The sequence below is a fragment of the Mus caroli genome, unplaced genomic scaffold (assembly GCF_978045245.1).
Source record: "Mus caroli unplaced genomic scaffold, Mus_caroli_1 scaffold_9, whole genome shotgun sequence".
NCBI classification, from domain to species: Eukaryota; Metazoa; Chordata; class Mammalia; order Rodentia; family Muridae; genus Mus; species Mus caroli.
The window spans coordinates 80,915,361-80,930,851 of NW_028227264.1; the positions used below are offsets into that span (position 1 = coordinate 80,915,361).

The 15,491-nt window shown below is 41.5% G+C and overlaps 1 pseudogene; it reads right to left on the reverse strand.

Annotated features, from left to right (window-relative positions):
* Window positions 1-692: 692 nt before the first annotated feature.
* On the reverse strand, window positions 693-1,663 carry LOC110288032 (ras association domain-containing protein 3 pseudogene; annotated as a pseudogene).
* Between the last annotated feature and the right edge of the window lie 13,828 nt (window positions 1,664-15,491).

Below are 15,491 nucleotides of genomic sequence, written 5' to 3' on the forward strand. Positions count from 1 at the left end.
TGACCCCACATTTTCCCACTAGCAAATTAAGCAATCTTTAACCAAGCTCAACAATGACCCTGAATGCTTTTAGCTCCTTTACAGACAAAACCACCTTTCTCCTCTAACGCTAACTTAGAAGCCACGCTACCTCCCTGAGCCCTAGGCCCTTACCTTCCCTCTACCTTCCCGACGTGCTCTCTACTTTCTTTGTCAAAACTCTTCCAAAATCTTCTCCCAGTCCCCCAGAGTTCCTAAATTCCTGTGTCCTTCAGTTCAGGTGGGTAGGCTGCTCCAACAGAGAATGAAAACATGCAGGTAGTTTCACCGTAGAACACGGACTTAGCGGTTGCTTAGTGAAGCCTTAAAGCTCATCTTTGTTTGTATAATGGATTACGTTGATGGATTTCCGTATATTAAACCATCCCTGCATCCCTGGAATAAAACCTACTTGGTCAGGATGGATGATTGCTTACGCAAACTTTATATGCCCCAGTACAGGGGAACGCCAGGGCCAAAAAGTGAGAATGGATGGGTAGGGGAGTTGGGGGGAAGTGTATGGGGGACTTTTGGGATAGCATTGGAAATGTAATTGAGGAAAATACGTAATAAAAAAAATTAAAAAAAAAAAAAGCTCATCTTTGCATCCTGAAGGTTACCAGAATCACGTCACTAAAGTAACTAGTAGAAGACAGGGGGCCTCAGCCCAGAGCTCATGCTTCCAAGCACAGCGGGATGCGCCTGATGCTCACAGCTTGCGAGAGGTAACATCGCCATGCCAAAACAGAACAAGCTTGCGGAGTTCCTTGTGCCAGTCCCTCGTGAGGCACAAGATGCTGCGTGACCAGGCTTTGACAACTGAGTCTACAGAGAAAAGAGGAAGACCCTAGAGTGGCCGGGCCGCGAAGACAGCTCTCCGAGAAGAGGTAACCAACTCGGCTCTCTCGTGCATCCCAGAGCTGTGCCTTCCGGGCAGGGAGAGACCTGGGCCTTAGCCCGGCTTCCACCAGCTTCTGCCTGTAGGCTGTGTAGCGCCGCTTTAGGCTCTGCAGCTGCTCATCCTCTTCCTTGTCCAAGATGCGCAGGAAGTTCTGCAACTCCGGTAGGCTGAAGGCTTCCCACTCTCCAATTTCATGCTCTCGAAGAACAAAACTAAGGGTGTTGGTTCTGGGCCCTGCTACCAAACGCAGGTACAGCGGGTTCTCCCCGTCAGAGAGCTTGCAGGCATACACTTGGTCTTCCCGGTGACAACGCTTATAAAGAGCAAACTTGGTGGGACTCTCAGTCACCAGAAACTGCCTGAGCAGAGCCTCGATCACTTCCCCCACGGTTTTTGTACTGCTGATGTAAGGCGTGTTCATGCAGCCACCGCTGCTGGGCTCTGGAGAGGGCTGGGCGGGTTTGCAGAGTTCCATCTGCACCTTAATGAAGCCAGTGTAGATCCCATTGGAATTCAAGGTCATCTTCAGCTTGTCTGTAACGGCTGAAATTGTATTTATGAACTTTCTTTTTGTTTTCTTCTTTGCTGAGGTAATTGTGCGTTTCCTTCTCTTTCTCTACATCCCGCTGACCCGAACGGGACTTGCCCGGAGGCGCTCTCCTGAAGAAGGAGGTCCTGGCGGTGAAGAAAAAGTCCTCCGCGTCCTCCTCGAGGCTGCTGTAGCCGCTGCTCATGATGCTGGTCCGGTTGTGCACAGGGGCCTCCCGGGGCGCAGGCGGCCAGGCCGGGGTGCGGCGCCCGCCCGCCCCGTGAGGTTCCCGGAGCGCGGACCCGAGCCGCTGGCAGGCCGTTCTGCTGCAGCTGCGGCCGCCGCTCAAGCCGCAGTCTGTCCCCTCCCGCAGGCTCCGCCGCCCTCTCTGAGCGCCTCCCGGCTCTGGTGCCAAATGTTTTCTTTATTCACATTTCAAATGTTATCCCTTTTCAAGGTCCCCTCCCCATCTTCCGCAAACTCCCTATCCCAATCCCCCTCCCCCTGCTTCTATGAGAGTATTCCCCAAACCACCCACCCACTTCTGCCCTTCCGCCCTGGCATTCCCCTACACTGGGGCATTGAGCCTTCTCAGGAACAAGGGCCACTCCTTCCATTGATGTCCAACAAGGCCATCCTCTGCTACATATTGTTAGACCTAGTGGGGAAACCCCCACCCCATTCCCGATTTGGCGTGCACCCCAAAAATCACGAAGGACCATCTCTTGCTGTAATTACATGAGGATGTTTAATTACAGAGCTCCGGACCGGCATGCATCCCACACAGGAGATAACGAATGTCGCCCCGAGGCTTGAAAACTAGGGTTTTTTATGGAGTAAGGGGGCTTAGGGGTGTGGAATTCAGCATAGTGACACACTATTGGCTTATTCAAACATTAACAGAAAGCAGGACTTTGTTCCTGTGGGCTGGGGGCTTATCTTTGTTCACATAGCAACCAGTTGATATATGACTTTACTCGGCGCCAAGGGGCAATAGACAGAGGGGAGGTTCTGGCCAGATGGTGTTGACTTAGATAATATAGCCCTGCTGGTCCTTGCATACCTTTTCATCTTTACAGTCAAGATGTTCTTAGGAATGCCTTAACAACAGCCCTGCCCTGGCATGCCTGGGGGCTGTTCTCAGTCCCAGGCCGGGGCAGTGGGCTCTTAAACAACTACAAGTTACAATATTTCATCTTCCTTCAATATGAGGAGCCATGGGTCACTTCGTGTGTACTCCTTGATTGGTGGTTTAGTGCCTGGGACCTCTGGGGGATCTGGTTGGTTGATATTGTTGTTCTTCCTATGGGGTTGCAAACCTGTTTAGCTCCTTCAGTCCTTTCTCTAACTCCTCCATTGGGTACCCCATGCTCAATCCACTGCTTGCTGGGAGCATCCACCTCTGTACTTGTCAGACTCTGGCAGAACCTCTCAGGAGACAGCTCTATCAGGCTCCTGTAAGCAAGCACTTGTAGGCATTCACAATAGTGTCTGGGGATCACCAGGTAGGGCAATCTCTGGATGGCTTTCCTTCAGTCTCTACTCCACACTTTATCTCCATATTCCTTCCTGTAAGTATTTTGTTGCCACTTCTAAGAAGGACTGAAGCATCACACTTTGGTTTTCCTTCTTGAGCTTCATGTGGTCTGTGAATTGTATTTTGGGTATTCCAAGCTTTTGGACTAATATTCACTTATCAGTGAGTGCACACCATGTGTATTCTTTTGTGACTGGGTTACCTCACTTAGGATGATATTTTCTAGTTCCATCCTTTTCCAAAGAAATTCATAAAGTCTTTGCTTTTAATAGCTGAGTAGTACTCCATTATGTAAATGTACCACATTTTCTGTATTCATTCCTCTCTTGAAGGACATCTGGGTTCTTTCTAGCTCCTGGCTATTATAAATAAGGCTGCTATGAATATAGTGAAGCATGTATCCTTATTACATGTTGGAGAATCTTCTGGGTATATGCCCAGGAATGGTATAGCTGGGTCCTCAGGTAATACTATGTCCAATTTTCTAAGGACCACCAGACTGATTTCCAGAGTGGTTGTACCAGCTTGCAATCCCACCAACAATGGAGGAGTGTTCCTTTTCTCCACATCCTTGCCAGCATCTGCTGTCACCTGAGTTTTTGATCTTAGCCATTCTGACAGGTATGAGGTGGAATCTCAGGATTGTTTTGATTTGCATTTCCCTGATGAAGAAGGATGTCAAACATTTCTTTAGGTGCTTCTTGGCCATTTGGGATTCCTCAATTGAGAATTCTTTGTTTAGCTCTGTACCCCATTTTTTAATAGGGTTATTAGATTCTCTGGAGTCTAACTTCTTGAGGGTTTTTTGTGTGTGTCTGTGTGTGTGTGTATTAGATTTTAGCCCTCTCTTGGATGTGGGACTGGTAAAGATCTTTTGTCAATCTGTTGGTTGCCATTTTGTCCTATTGAGAGTGTCCTTTGCCTTAAAGAAGCTTTGCAATTTTGTGAGGTCTCATTTGTCAATTCTTGACCTTAGAGCATAAGCCATTGGTGTTTTGTTCAGGAACTTCTCCCCTGTGACCATGTGTTCCAGGCTCTTCCCCACTTTCTCCTCTATAAGTTTCAATGTATCTGGTTTTATGTGGAGTCCTTGATCCACTTGGACTTGAGTTTTGTTCAGGGAGATAAGAATGGATCAATTTGCATTCTTCTACATGTTGACTGCCAGTTGAACCAGCACCATTTGTTGAAAATGCTGTCTTTTACCCACTGGATGGTTTTAGGTTCTTTGTCAAATATCAAAGAAGCAGCTCCTGGTTTTGTTGATTCTTTATATAGTTCCTTTTGTTTCTACTTGGTTGATTTCAGTCCGGAGTTTATTTTCTGCCATCTACTCCTCTTGAGTATATTTGCTTTTTTTTTGCTCTAGACCTTTCAGGTATTCTGTTAAACTGCTAATGTATGCTCGCTCCAGTTTCTTTTTGGAGGCACTTAGAGCTATGAGTTTTCCTCTTAGCACTGCTTTCATTGTTTCCCATAAGTTCTGGTAGGTTGTGTCTTAATTTTCATTAAATTCTAAAAATGATGATAATAATAATAATAATATTTAATTTCTTTCTTTATTTCTTCCCTGACCAAGTTATCATTGAGTAGAGCATTGTTCAGTTTCCATGTGTATGTGGGCTTTCTGTTATTTTTGTTATTTTTGCAGACCACCCTTAGTCTGTGGTGATCTGATAGGATGCATGGGATTATTTCAATCTTCTTATATTTGTTGAGACCTGTTTTGCCATCAATTATATGGTCAATTTTGGAGAAGGTACCATGAGGTGCTGAGAATAAGGTATATCCTTTATTTTAGGGTGAAATCTTCTATAGATATCTGTTAAATCTATTTGGTTCATAACTTCTGTTAGCTTTACTGTGTCTGTGTTTAGTTTCTGTTTTCATGATCTGTCCCTTGCTGAGAGTGGGGTATTGAAGTTTCCCACTATTATTGTGTAAGGTGCAATGTGTTCTTTGAGCTTTAGTAAACTTTCTTTTATGAATGTGGGTGCCCTTGCATTTGGGCTTATTGGCAGAACAATGTCATTTGAGACAGACACACATGCTGAGGCAAGACCTATGGAGGATGCGTGATTTTTGGAGGGAGTATAAAAGGACTTGATGGGCAGTGAAATATGCTGTTTGACTTGGTTATAGAGCTAGCTGTTTAATGATTGTTGGTCTCAAGTCTTAACTGATCTTTCCATCACTGAGAGAAGCACAGTTGAGAAATTCTTCTTGCATCCCATCCTTTCTAGTGCCTCCTGCTGACAAGTGCCGAGGCTGAGGCCTGGCTGTCTCTACTGCATAGTGCCATCACTGCTAATTTGTGTTTGCTATCCCTATTCTATCAAACCAGACTGCTGGTGTAAATGTGAACTTTTTGTGAGTGGATTGAACCATTTCTGCTAATACGTAGACTAAACTGATTTTCAGATAACACAGGTGGGAGTTGCTTCAAAGACCCATTTCTAAACAGGTCCACTTCCCCCATATCTTTTCTTTTCCACTACCTCTGCTGGGTGATGGGCTAGTAAGGCATTTCCTATGTATGACTGACAGGCTTTGTGTGCATATTCTGGATAATTGAATGGTTTGGGAAGTTTCCTGTGGATATTTGAGGGTATGAGGGTATTTACTATGGATAATTAACAGGCAGGGGTGTGTCTATGGTTGATTGACAGGTTGCCGGTATATCCTATGGATAATTGACAGGCTGTGGGAATTTCCTATAAATGGTTGGTATATTGTGGGTATTTCCTGTTGATGATGGACAGGCTGTGGTTGTTTCCTATGGATGATTGACAGTCTGTGGGCATTCTCTATGGACGATTGACAAGCTGCAGCAGTTTCCTATGGATAACTGCCAGGCTGTGCTTCTTTATTATGGATGATTGACAGGCTGTGGGTGATGATTATGGATGATTTACAGAATGTGGCATTGTTCTGCATAAGCCTGATGAGCTCTGACCTTCCCCTGTGGATGATGGCTGAGGGCAAGACCTATGGATGATTGACAGACTGAGGGCATTTTCTGTGGGTGATTGACAGGTTGTGGGCTTTTCATATGTATGACTGACAGGCTTTCTGTGTATTTTATAGATAATTGACATGTTGTGGGAACTTCCTGTGGACGTTTGAGGGGCTGTGAGCATTTACTTTGTATATTTAACAGGCAAGGCCATGTGTATGGTTGATTGTCAGGTTGTTGGCGTTTCCTATAGATGATTGAATGATTGACATGTTGTAGACATTTCCTTTGGATGACTGACAGGCTGTGTGTGTTTCCTGTAGATAATTGACAGACTAAGGGCATTTCATGTGGATAACTGACAGACTATGTTCCTTTGTCTGTGTTTGTTTGTTTGTTTGTTTGTTTGTTTGTTTTTACCATAGATGACTTACAGGCAGTAGGCATTTCCTGTGCTTAATTGACAGGTTGTGGGCATTTGATATGGATAATCTCAGGTTGTGGTGATCTCTTATGAATGACTGGGCGTTATGGTTATGGGTGTTTCCTATGGATGACTGACAAACTGTTGGTGTGTCCAGTGGAAGACTGGTAGGCTGTTGGCGTGCCCAGTAAGAGACTGCCAGCCTGTGGGCATGTCCTATGGATGACTCACAGGCAGTGTCTGCACTCCTATAAATGATTTACATGCTGTGGGCTTCCCATTTGTATGAATGACAGGTGATGGGCACTTCTTATGGCTGATGTACAGGTTGTTGGCCTATCCCAAACATGACTGACAGTTTGGGGCATTTACTATAATGAATGACACACTGTTAGCATTTCTTATGGATTAGTGACAGGCTATGGGTGTTATCTATGCATTACTGGCAGACTGTGGTCATTTCTGATGCATGTTTAATGGATTGTGGGCATTTCTGCAAATGATTGACATGATGTGGACATCTCTTGCTAGTGATTGACAGGATGTGGGTGTTTCCTATGGATTATTGGCAAGATGTGGGCATGTTCTAATCATGGATGAGAGGCTGTAGGCATTTCCTATGGTTGACCGACCCACTGTAGGCTTGTCCTATGGTTGACTGATAGGATGTAGGCTTCTCATACGGAAGACTGACAGGTTGTTAGCCTGTCTTGTGGATGATTGACAGGCTGTGTGTGTTTACTGTGGAAGAGTTTCAGGCTGTGTGTGTCTTATTCCTGACTGACATGCTGTAGGCATTACCTGTGGATGTCTGACAGGCTATAGGCATTTCCTCTTGACACAGTGTGTTTTGCCTGTGTCCTGGACAACTCTCTACCTACCCTTGGGGATTTGGAGTGAGTTGTCACAAAGTCAACAACACAGACTCTGGGAGCAGGTGAGAAACACTGCAGCAAGCTCTCTGAACACTGCTGCAATCTCCTTCAATACCCTCCATCCACACCCACATTAGTCCCAAGAAAGCATGTAGTCTCAACAGCAGTTCCCAATTGGTTGGCATTGTTTGCACCAGCAATTCATGTTCTCTCAGGCTGTTCTCAATTAGGTCCTCCTGCAGGAGATGCTTTTTTGGCTACATGGCCCCCAACATTTACATAGAGGTGGCCCTACCATTCCTGCTACATATCCATCATTTTGTTTTTAGATTTTGACAGCCTAGTGAGAGCTAGGATGCCATTGCCTCAACATTGTTGACCCCACCCCAGAGGATTCCAGGTATACTGGACTGTGCCTGTCTTAGGTTGTCCTGTCTTCCAGGATCTTACCCATCATTGACTACCAGCCTTCAATGAGATATCACTCCAGAGGCATGTCACACAAAAGGGAGATTGAGGAACAGCCTACATGGTGGTCTCATGGATATTTGTCATGCATGCTTTGATCAATTCCTTAGGGGGGCCACAATCAGAATTTTTGAGAGCCATCAGCACCTGGAGGGTTACCTTATTTATGGAAAACTGCCTAGAGATATGCTGTGCAAGATGCTTAAACAAAATAATTATTAGTATGACAATTCCTCCCATAATAGCGTAAATTGATATCTACAAGGGGTCAAACAACCTCTTAATATTGTCCTAGTAAAGAGATACCACTCTTTAGGAGAGCAAGGGGTGTAAATCAAGACAATTAGAGGGGCCACATAAATCCCAATTGTTTATCATGGGGTCATATTGGAATCTAATGGGATCCCTATTAATGTAGGGAGTAATATTGTAAGCATCATGTGAGGTAAACATCTAAATACCAAGTGTGAGGGTAGAGGATAATATCGTGGAGTCCCTGGCACATCTGCTTTGATATGATTGAGGAGGCATACATGAAAAAATGTGGCCACAGCTTTTGCTACAAGTGTATTCATCAGAGTTTGTAGGACAATAATAGATGTCCCAAGTGTAATTATGCTGTGGATAATATTAATCATCTCTATCCTAATTTCTTGGTGAATGAGTTCATTCTCAAACAGAAGCAAAGATTTGAGGAAAAGAGGTTCAAATTGGACTACCCAGTGAGTAGCACCAATGGGCATAGGTGGTAAATTTTTAAAGATTTGCTGGAAACTGATCAAGATAACCTTAATTTGACTAATGTCAAACTCGTGTTGGAATTAATAGTGCAGGCTGGCAGTGCTCACAAGGGATAGAAAATCCCACTAAAGTGGGCATTTGAGGGACCCTTGGACATCAAGGCAGAGGTGGACATGATATGCTTGGGGGATCCTTTGGGGATTTGTAATCAGTAAGGGGAACATAAAGTTCCATGCCTAACATAGTGCCATAAGTTAGATTACCATTCAAGTCCCCATGGTCATATTGTGTAATTGGATACAAGGGCTGATGGACGTTGGTGGAAAAGAAGAGAATTTCCTCTGTGGGCCAGGTGCCTTCTAATCGTTGTGCAGACTATTTCCATGAAGGGCAAACCCAAACTCACACTGGAAGAGAAAAGAACAGGCTAGGTCAGGGAGTTAATTGCCATAGACAAGAGAATTGGGGGCAGGGTCTCTAAAGCTCAGAGCTCATCAGCCCTCCCAGGCTGAAGAAAAATTAATAAACACAGTATGCACATTATGTCTCCATCTCCTGGTCTTGTAATGACTTTTTATTGCCCCTTAGTCCATAGCTTGGTGAACATCTTTCCTCAAGGGTACCCATATTGACACAGTTGCATCCCAGGGGAAAACACAAGCATAAACTCAGCCCCTTGTCAGAAGTAGAGCTGGTAGTTGCCACTGAGATGTTGTTAGGTTCTTCTATCTAACTAAAGGGAAGGAAAATGTACTTGGCAAAAATGCCCACTGTTTGTAAGCAAGGCTCAGCCCTTTCTCATCAAAGAAGAGAAAGTTCTCATGGAACAGGACCTCAACCAAGGCTAGGTGTGGATCTCTTTTGGATTCTGGGGAGGTGAACCAGGCAAGTGCTCCTCTCAAGGAGCAATTTGCTCTTTCTATGATTGCTTGACTTTGAGGATTAGAGGGTATCCCAAAACAGTAACTGATCCTCTGTGAGGCTCTGAACTACTGAGATGATTAAGTAGTTCCATTGTCAGTCTTGAGTGCCCAAGGCCCTCCCATTACCAGCATTGCTGATTTCATGGCCTTAACAGCATGGGAGAACTTTTCACATGTAATGGCCACCACACATATGAAGGCTGAGCAAGAATCCATCATAGCATGTACATACCTAAGATTACCAAAGGCTAAAGGGTAATGGGTGACACCCATTTGTCAGATTGCATTACTAAAGCTCAAAACACACATTGAACCCTACAAAATAATAGTGGGAGACTTCAACACCCCATTTTCACCAATGGACAGGTCATTGAAACAGAAACTAAACAGAGACACGGTAGAACTAAAAGATGTTATGCACCAAATGGATTTAACAGATATCTGCAGAACATTTCACCCCAAAACAAAAGACTACACCTTCTTCTCAGCACCTTATGGTACCTATTTGGAGAAGTCCAAAACTGACCACATAATTGGTCACAAAACAACCCTCAACTGATACAAGAAGATTGAAATAATACCATGCATCCTATCAGATAATCATGGCCTAAGGCTGGTCTTTAATAACAGCAAAAATAACAGAAATTCCACATACATGTGGAAACTGAACAGTTCTCTACTCAACGACAAGTTGGTCAGGGAAGAAATAAAGAAAGAAATTAAAGACTTACTGGAATTTAATGAAGATGTTGACACACCATGCCCAAACGTATGGGAAACAATGAAAGCAGTGCTAACAGAAAAATTCATTGCGCTAAGTGACCTGCTAAAGAAACTGGAGAGATCTTACACTAAGAACTTAACAGAACACCCAAGAGCTCTAGGACAAAAAGAATCAGCCTCACATAAGAGGAGTAGATGGCAAGAAATAGTCAAACTCAGGACTGAAATCAACCAATTATAAATAAAGAGAACAATACAAAGAATCAACTAAACCAGAAGCTGATTCTTTGAGAGAATACACAAGATAGACAAACTCCTAGCCAAACTAAACTAAAGGGCCCAGAGGCAGTATCCAAATTAGCAAAAAGGGAGATGTAACAACAGAAATGGAAGAAATTGAAAAAACCATCAGATTCCACTACAAAAGGCTATGCTGTACAAAACTGGAGAACCTGGATGAGACGGATGGTTTCTTAGAGAGATGCCACATACCAAACTTAAGTCAAGAGCAGTAAATGATCTGAACAGGCCCATGACACACAAGGAAATAGAAGGTGTCATAAAAAACTTTTCAAAAAAAATAGCCCAGGACCAGATGGATTTAGTACAGAATTCTACCAGACCTTCAAAGAAGTTCTGATACCAGCATTCCTCAAACTATTCACAAACAGAAACTGAAGGAACACTATCTAATTCATGCTATGAAGTCACAATTAATTAATCTAACACCTAAACCAGACAAGGACCCAACCAAAAACAAAAATAAAAGAACTTCAGACCAATCTCGCTTATGAATATTAATACAAAAATACTCAATAAAATTCTTGCAAACCAAATCCAAGAACACATCAAACCCATCATTCACCAAGATCAAGTAGTCTTCATCCCACGTATGCAAGGTTGGATCAATATATGAAAATCCATTAACTCCATCAACATAATCCACTATATAAACAAACTAAAAGAAAAAAATCACATGATCATCTCCTTAGATGCAGAAAAGGCATTTGGCAAAATACAACACCCCTTCATGTTAAAAGTATTGGAGTGATCAGGAATTCGAGGCCCATAACTAAACATAATGAAAGCAATTTACTGCAAACCTACAGCCAATATCAAATGAAATGGAGACATACATGAAGCAATCCTACTAAAATTGGGGACAAGACAAGGATGCCCATTCTCCCCATATCTATTCAATATAGCACTCCAAATGCTAGCTAGAACAATAAGACAACAAAAAGACATTGAGAGGATACAAGTTGGCACAGAAGAAATAAAGGCATCACTATTTGCACATGATATGAGAGCATACATAAGCGACCCCAAAAATTCTACCAGAGAACATCTCCAGCTGATAAACAACTTCAACAAAGGGATTGGATATAAAATTAACTAAATACATTAAATAAATCAGTAGCCTTACTTTATACAAATGATAAACAGACTGAGAAAGAAATTATGGGAACAGCTCCCTTCATAATAACCACAAATAATATAAAATATCTTGGGGTAACTCTAACCAAACAAATAAAAGACCTGTATGACAGTAATGTTAAGACTATCAAGAAAGAAATCAAAGAAGATCCTAGCCTAAGCTGCATTCTGTTCTACAAGGTAGTCTGGGAGTATATTAGAGTTTATGGTAACATTCCTAAAAGCCAAGTCTTTTTTCTAATACTCGGGTTGCAACCTCTCCTTCCTTATATCATGGAATATCTCAGTCACTTGACAATAGTATGCATTATAACATTGCCTTTGCTGAACCTTGAACTGTCATTTATTATATATTATGGCATTTCATTCTGGGTAAGTGTTTAGATTCTGATTCCCATGGAACTTTTCTATTTACACAGATTTTTTTAATAATATGTCTACATTCCTATTATACTTTGTGTAGGAATTTAATTTATGAAGTCTGTGTGAGTGTGAAGGCCTGTCATAAGAATCCAGTGTGACTCTGCAATACAATTTGAGTTCTGGAATGGTGGTAACAAGAATAGTTCTTTCATAATTCAGGATTATTTTATTGACATAGAATGTTCTGTGATTCCACATGAGTTAAAAAGTTTACTTTCATGATATGTGAGAAAATGTATTGGTGTTTTGATGGGGCTTGCATAGAATTTATAAATTGCTTTAGTAAAATGGTCACTTTTAGAATAATAATCATATGAGTTCAAGAGCATTGGTTATATTTTGGACTTCTGGCATCTTCTTCAATTTCTTCCTTCAATATCTTAAAGTTTTTGCCATACAAGTCTTTCTCTTGCTTGGATAGATTTATCCTAAGACATTTTATATGATTTGAGGATATTTTACAAGGTAGGATTTTCCTGAAGTCTTTCTCAGTTTGTTATTTCTATATAAAAAGATAAATGACTGTGTGAGCTCATTTTGCATCTCTTTCAGATGTCTTATTGTTCTGCATATGACTTCAAAACTATATTGCACAGACATGGACCTGAAGAAGGTGGACAAACTTGTCTTTTCATTATATATATTTATCAGGAAAATGTGTGTGTGTGTGTACATATACATTATACACACACACACACACACATACACACACACATATATATTTTTTTTCTATGAATTTCTCTCAGTGTAAGTTTGGATAACTATGGGCTATCAATACTTTGTAGTAATATGTTAAAGAATGTCCCTTCATTTCTATTATCTATAGGACTATTTTCATGGGCACATATCCAACATATGCTTCATGTTACCACAGAGATGCTTGCTCCACCAAGTTCATTGTGGTTTCAATCAAACTGTAGAATTAAAAATACTGTTTAGATTCATAATGTATCAATGACTCAAAGTTTAGAGCAGCAGCTAAACACACAGTAGAGTGAGATGACAGTCTATATGTAGGCCCATGGAAAATAATTAGTAATACCTAAAGATTAGAGTGACAAACCTAGATGTAAGGAAACAGCATATGTGTGCTGTGAACTGGATAAAGTCGGCCCCTCAACCTATGGGAGAATCAGGGTCCCTGTACCCAGGTGGGCAAGGAGTCTGCAGGGTGACAAACAGATGTGAACACAAGGAAGTGTTGATATGAATGTAATTTCTCAAAGCGAGTATCAGACTTATATTACAGAAGAAAACAAGGAAGCTAGGTGATACATTAAGGTCACCCAAGGTACATTGAGGTTACCTGATTCAAAATGACTCTTTATACAAAACAGAGAAATGCATATATAAAATCTGACAGGAACCAGGCAGTGTTTACAACTGGGATTAAAAATCAGTGTTTGCAACTGGGATAAAAATCAGCCCCATCTAAGGTCAGCTTATTCTTAGAATCCAAGGGCAAGGGCTTCATGCCCTTACCATAGTTCCAATTCTAGTATATTGTATAATCCACCTTCTTCCTAGGCCATTGTAAATTCCTGTATATGGGAGTGAATCAGCTGTTATTCTAAGTGATTTCGCAGGGGACTTTCTTCTATCAAGTAATGTAGTCTGCCATACATAACTATAATAAGAATTCTAAACTTACTTTGCTAAGATTGCCCTGAAATTTCTAACTCTATGTAGTAGATAGTAATGCCTGATTTATTTCACTATCTTTTTGTCTGAATGAGTAGCATTCTTACAAAATTCAAAGCCCAAGGTTGGCTCAACTATTTCCTAGGATATTGGAACACTGGTGGAGGCTAATATAATTTAGCTATATGTCAAATGATTCCTTGGAGGCACTCATAATAAAAACAATATTGAAGGAAAGCACACAGATCTGTTCACTGACTGATGTAGGGACAAGTTTGGAGCATTTGTACTATGGGATGCCAAGACTCCAGGAGACTAAATTTTCATGAAACTTTGTGCCTCAGGACTGCATGCAAGCTTTTGGGCTTTCCACACAGACTTCACTAGAGTGTGTGTGGCATATGTGTTACTGAATAGAGAAGAAAGACTCTATTCAGGATAATTATTATACTTTGTTTTTCTTTTTTCTACATTTAGAATGTTGCTATAATGAATATCATCCAGATCACTGTACTTTAATCCTTAAATGGTTTTAACTGAGTGACATCAATTATTTCAGTCAGTACAAATATTTATCTCTTTTCTTTTTTTAAATTATTTATTGGGTATTTATTTCATTTACATTCCCCCACATGCTCCCCCACCAACTCCCACTTCTTGGCCCTGTCGTTCCCCTGTACTGAGGCATATAAAGTTTGCACGACCAATGGGCCTCTCTTTCCACTGATGGCCAACTAGGCCATTTCTGATTCATATGCAGCTAGAGACACGAGCTCCGGGGGGGTACTGGTTAGTTCATATTGTTGTTTCACCTATAGGATTGCAGATCCCTTTAGCTCCTTGGGAACCTTCTCTAGCTCCTCCATTGGGGGCCCTGTGATCCATCCAATAGCTGACTGTGAGCATCCACTTCTGTGTTTGCTAGGCCGCAGCATAGTCTCAAAAGAGACAGCTATATCTGGGTCCTTTCAGCAAAATCTTGCTAGTGTATGCAATGGTGTCAGCGTTTGGAAGCTGATTATGGGATGGATCCCCGGATATGGCAGTCTCTAGATGGTCCATCCTTTCATCACAGCTCCAAACTTTGTCTATGTAACTCCTTCCATGGGTGTTTTGTTCCCAATTCTAAGAAGGGGCACAGTGTCCACACTTTGGTGTTCATTCTTCTTGAGTTTCATGCGTTTAGCAAATTCTATCCTATATCTTGGGTATCCTAAGTTTCTGGGCTACTATCCACTTATCAGTGAGTACATATTGTGTGAGTTCTTTGTGATTGGTTTACCTCACTCAGGATGATGCACTCCAGGTCCATCCATTTGCCTAGGAATATTCTCTTTTCATAAAGAAACTTATCACTTCTATGTAATGTTAATGTTTCATTCCCATATGACTGGATTAGCCATTTTCCCTATGCTATATAACACTACAAATATATTACATATTAGGTAGCATTTTATTGTAAATGATCAATGTAACACATAAAAATGCAAGACATTTGGTGAAGTAGTCTGGTTTTTTTTTTTTTTTTTATGATGCTCCTTAGATATGTAGAGCATATGGACACAACACAAATAGGGTAGGAAGACAACAATAAGATTGGAATTCCTATTTCTTCTCAGGTTTTAAATTTCTTTCTGAAGCTTCACCCAAGCATTTTTTCTGTCTCTTCTTGCATCATTATTTCTTAAATAAACCTTCTGTCTGTTTCTGTGAAACTATCTACTTCCCTAAATTTTAATTGTCACCATTGTTCTTCACATGATTCCAATGGCAATAATAATGGTTTAGATTTTTCTTCTAAATAATCTAAATAGATTTTAAAAGTAAAATGACAAAAAATTATAGTGAGCTACTTATTCCTACCCCAAATCAACTTTCTATTATTATCTTGCATG